Consider the following 6,019-nt stretch of genomic DNA (forward strand, 5'->3'; position numbering starts at 1 on the left):
CATATTAAATTGCATTTGCCATTTTACCGCCCATTCATTCACTTTGGAGAGGTCCTTTTGGAGCTCTTCACAATCTTTTTGTTTTAACCCTGAACAATTTAGTATCATCAGCAAATGTAGGCACCTCACTACTCACCCCTAAGTCTAGGTTGTTAATGAACAAGTTAAAAAGCACAGGTCCCAATACTAATCCTTGGTGGACTTCACTTTCTACATCCCTCCATTGGGAGAACTATCCATTTATTCTTCCTGTCTGCTTCCTGCTGCTTAATCAGTTCCTGATCCACAAGAGGCCTTCTCTTATTCCATGACTGCTAAGCTTACTTAGGAGTCTTTGGTGAGGTACTTTGTCAAAAGCTTTTTGGAAGTCCAAGTACACTATGTTAACCAGATCACTATCTATACGCTTGTTGACACTCTGAAAGAGCTCCAATATGTTGGTGAGATAGGACTTGCCCTTGCAGAAGTCATACTGGCTCTGCTTCAGCAAGACTTCTTGTTCTACATGTTTGCTTATTTTAACTTTAACAATACTTTCTACCAGTTTTTCTGGGACAGACATTAAGCTAACCAGCCTGTAATTTATGGGATTTCATTGGATCCCCTTTTAAAGAATGGTGTTACATTTACCACTTTCCAGTCCTCAGATATGGAGGCATATCTGAGGGACAAGTTACATATTTTTGTTAGAAGATCAGCAATTTCACGTTTGAGTTCTTTGAGAACTCTCAAGAGGATACCATCCGTATTCACAGATTTGTCAGTTCTTATTTTGTCTATTAAGCCCAAGACTTCATTTCTCATCACCACTATTTGTCTCAGTTCCTCAGACTCCCTTCCTGCAAAAGTTGGTTCAGGCATAGAGATCTGCCCTATATCCTCCACTATGAAGACAGATGCAAAGAATTCATTTAGTGCTTCTGCAATCTCCTTATCCTGTTTTAGCACACTATTGACTCCCTTGTCATCCAAGGGTCCAACCACCTCCCTAGATGGTCTCCTGCTTTAAATGTATTTAAAGAATTTTTGTTGATTTTTGTGTTTTTAACAATGTGCTCCTCAAATTCTTTTTAAGCATCCCTTATTGTCTTGCTTTTGCCAGAGTTTGTACTCCTTTTTATTCTCCTTATACAGACAAGACTTCCAGTTTTTGAAGGAAGTATTCTTGCCTCTAATAGCTTCTTTGACTCTGCTCATTAACCATATTGGCATCCTCTTGGCATAGTGGTACCTTTTGTGATCTGCAGTATACACTTCAGTCAAGCTTCTAATATTAAAAACAACTTCCAAGCATTTTGGAGTGATCTTGACTTTGCCTTTCAACTTTGTTTTTACCAATCCCCTCATTTTTGGTGAAATGGCCAAGATCATGGTGACACTTCTTAAAAATCTCCTGGAACCAGAATTCATGTCTTCTGTGGAATTCCCTTTAGTTGAGGCTGCCTCTTAGGGCCTCAGGGAGGTTTCTGGCTTATTACACAGGCAATGTGTGGGCCTTCTTCTTTTCCCATCCTTTGTCTCTTTAACCCAGACTATATAATCTTCATTTGTCATGTCACAGATGACAAACTGTCTTTCTTTAAGCTCTCTGTCATTGACTCTATACCAGCCTTCTCTTTCAACGAACAGCTGTGCCATGATTGAAGTTTGTATCTTCTCAAGACTTGTCACACTCTGAGGTACAGGGATATTCTCCTCATGGTGCTTCTCAATACTGTCAGATTGAGGATACACACATTTTCTGTATTCATTCTAATGGTTTCGTGTCTCTTGTACAGCAAATACTTAGGAAAACCTGATTTATCTGCAGTTTATTTTCCTTTTCAGGTCATGTCTTCTGCAAGTGTGTCAGTTTGTTCCTTCATGGTCACCACCAGAAATGGCCTCAAATAATCTTTCTGGTACAAACACAGGATTGAGGGTTCTTCTATACTCTCCTAGTCTGTATCTACACAGAGCTTCTATGGTTTTAGCCAGCAGTTAGGTCTGTCTAGGCAAACTCCGGTGGAGGTCCCACCAAATAACATACTAAGATTTAGGGATATCTCTGGAAAAATGACATTTCAACAGGGGATTATTTTTATAAATCATATAATTATTTTTTATACATTCATTTCCTATATACAAGTACATGCATACCTGGTTCCAGCTAGTAAACCAGAATCATATACGTCAGAGTCAAAGTCCTGACTACTTGTAGCTCATAATGAGGCACCCGATGAGGTGCGCCTGGCGCCGACGCTACTATCTTTTCGGCGCCAGGTGAAAACCTTTTTATACTCCCAGGCATTTTAAAGTGTATTTTAATCAGTATTTCTGTATTTTGGATGTTGTTTGGTTCTTTATTGTTTGTTTGTTTTGTCTCTTGATTTATTGTATTTATATATTATGCTTGTTTTTATCTTTTTGTACACCGCCCAGAGAGCCTTCGGGCTTAGGGCGGTATATAAATTAAACTAAATAAAATAAAATAAATAAATAATGGCATTCATAATGCTTACAGTGGTCTTAGCCAGTAGCTCTCATATATATTCTAGCTCAGGATTATATTAGGTTTATACATCTGTATACACTGCAGTATGCAGTTAACATAGTTTATAGAAGTATAAGATTCTATAACTTGATACATTATACAAGTTACATTGCAAACAAGTTACATTTTCAAATTAGTTACATTTCCCTGAGCATATTTCAATACATTTCTTCTCTTATCTGGAAAGAAATGGAATAATCTCACCATTGTGCGAGGCAAACGTCTCGTTCTCGGCAACAGCATAGCAGTATGTTGGATCAGTCTGAAAGACTGAAACTACTCTTGCTCTCCTCTATAAGTTTGTCTCAAGCCTGTGAACTTGAGCTCACAGCTGTCATCAGATGCTGTCCCTTTGCTGAGCCTTTCTGTAGCGCTTGACACATGACCCGTTAAACCTTATAACAAATAGTCAACAACTTGACTTGAAATAGGTGCTGTTCACACTGGATAAGGCAGCTGCAATTGGTAGCTACATGCCATTATCAGTACACTGGCTGAGTGCCCAGAATTAGACAAAAAAAGGGGGAGTGGAAAAACGTTTCCCCTTTTAAACTCTTTAAAACTTGACTGAAAGCTATGAGGTCTGCATATCTGGATGTATATTCTACACATGAGGATTAATATATACATTACAAAGACTCAGATGGGAAATAAATACATTAAACATGGCACCAGCCCACAACACTGGGAAATTTCCCCTTTTGAAGTCAAATGTGACTGTGTTGGATTTTCTTGGTAACTGGCTATTTACATGTACATTTAATTTAATAGCACTATGGTCACTGCTCCCTATCAGTTTGACAACACTTATATCTTGCACTAGGTCCTGGGTGCCACTTAATCTTAAATCCAGGGTTGCCACCCCTCTGGTCAGTTCCATGACTAGGCACAGTCAGGGTATCTAAAAGATTTACTTCTTTGTTGTGACTGGAACACCAGTGTAGACAATCTATGTCAGGATAGTTGACATCGCCCATTACTACATTTCCTAATTTGGATGCTTCCTCAATTTCATTTTTCATCTCAAGATCTCCCTGAGCATTTTGATCAGGGGGAATGATAGAATGTCTCCAGTACTAAATTACTCTTGGGGCCAGGTATCATCACCCACTATTCAGTGGAGGAATCTGCTTTGGTGGCTTCTAGCTTGCTGGATTCAAAATCCTCTTTCACATATAGAGCAACAACACCTCCAGTATGTCATTCCCTATCCGTCCAATATAGTTTATATTCAGGGATAATCATGTCCCACTGATTTTCTCCATTCCACCAGGTTTCCATTATGCTTACTATATTATTGCTGTCCTCTAAGAGCAAGCACTCCAGTTCATCCATCTTGGCTCGGAGGCTTCTAACATTAGCGTATAAACACTTATATACAGGGTATCTTTTCAAGTGTTTTTGGTGCTTGGTTTGGTCTGTGGTACTTTTGACTCTCTGGATTGCTATCCTGTGCCCCTGCACTCACAATGCTCAGATCTAGGCATACCCCATTTAAGTTTTCATCATTTCTTTTGTCTTTAATCCCAGGGGGGATATTTGTTCTGACCTGGGCCCTCCTCAGCTCCTATTGGCTTTTCCCCTTCCATCAGTTTAAAAGCTGCTCTGCCACCTTTTTGATTTTAAGCACCAGCATTCTGGTTCCATCCTGGTTCAAGTGAAGCCTGTCCCTTTTGTACAGGCCTGTGCCCAATGTTGTTCCAAAATTTTCCTCACTGCCTAATAAATCCAAACACCTCCTCCTGACACAATAATCTCATCCACACACTGAGACTCAAAACTAACTGGCCCTGTGCGTAGAACTATTACCATTTCAGATAACGCTACTTTGGAGATCCTAGCTTATCTTATCTAGCAACCTGAATTTTGCTCCTAGGACCTCACAACGGCATTTCCCCATATCATTGGTGCCAACGTGCACAACCACTGACTCCTCCCCAGCATTATCTATCAAGCTACCTAGATTATGGGTGACATCTGCAACCTTTGTCCTAGGCAGGCAAATCACCCTGCGGTCTGCACAACCATCACACACTCCACTATCTGTATTCCTAATGATCCACACCCCGGAGAAGTATCAGCATGAGAAGATATCTGTTCACCCTCCAAGGAATGGGCCCCTTCTAAGGAATAATTTCCCTTTTCCTCAGAGTGATGCTCTCCTTCCCCAAGGCCCTCATTCTCCTGGATAGCAGGAGAGCTGTCATCCGGGAGTAGAACACAGCTATAATGTCCCCAAAGACCTCATCCACAAAGCTCTCTATCTCTCTCAGCTTCTTCAGGTCAGCCACCTTGGCCTCAAGGAAATGAACTTGTTTCCGGAGAGCCATGAGCTCATCGCATCGAGGGCACACCCATGACTTCTGTCCAACAAGTAGATAGTTGTATGTGTTACAGATAGTACAAAACAGTGGAGCATCTCTGCTGGCTACCTACACGCATAATTGTTTTTGTAGTTTATTGAGTTAATCTATTGAAAGCTAAGGTTTTGTTTAGCTCAAGGGACAAATTGGGGTCCTAGCCTCCTTGCCCTGCTGCTTAACTTGCCTTTGTCAGCTGGGGCGGAGACACTTAGTCAGCTGGGAGTTCACTCTAGCTTATGGAGCAAGCTCCCGCACTAGGCTGTTCACGTTGGAATTTTCCACGCCAGATTGCCCAGTTATATAGCTACCATTTTTGTTATAAAGGCATTGTGTAAAGGTTGGTGAAAGTCTGTAGCCCCTGGGTTTTAGGAAAGTAAAGCTAAAGCTCCATGCTGAAAAGGTGAAGAATGTCCAGTCCACAACCTCCACTCCTTGACCTGTCCATGCAGCAGTTAGGTTTTTGTAAAACATCCAACTGGTGCCAATGGAGCTTTGTAAAAATTGGAGATTGCACAACTGAGGGGAAGGCTAACCAGCAACTGGTTAACCAGTGCAGCAATTAAGTTCCTTAAAAGTGTCTGCTGGTGCCAATGGGAACTTTCCTTAAAGACTAATTGCTAGCAGAGGTGTGGTAGCTGGGGGAAAGGGGGAAGCAAAAAACCTAAGTGAAATTGATAGATGGGTGTGTGATTGATATATATCTGTGAGAGTGTGAAGGGTGACTCTATCCCCTGGAAGGTTCTGCACGAAGGATTCTGGTCCTCAGTTGAAAAATGTTCTCTGTCCCTGCTTTAGAGTTTAATATGTCTAAGGGAGGGGTCCTTGCTAGTAAGTTTTAAAAAACCTTCCCACCAAAGAACCTAGGGTGCATCAGGAAGTTTTATTCTTTTGGGGAAGCCCCACCCAAAAGAGCATCTACCAGTAGAAAGCAAACCATCCTTCTCTCCACCACAGGGATCTTGCAGGCTTCCATTTTCTTCTGATGTTAATAAACATTTACCTGAAACCTGGGGGAGGGGGAATCAGGAGATTTAGGGTATAGTGTCATCAATATGCTGCTGACAAAGATGGATATCCATCATATTCAAGAGAGTGATGAGCTCTTAAAGCAATGTAAGACCAA

Source organism: Rhineura floridana, chromosome 1 (genome assembly GCF_030035675.1).
Source record: "Rhineura floridana isolate rRhiFlo1 chromosome 1, rRhiFlo1.hap2, whole genome shotgun sequence".
In the NCBI taxonomy this organism is placed as follows: Eukaryota; Metazoa; Chordata; class Lepidosauria; order Squamata; family Rhineuridae; genus Rhineura; species Rhineura floridana.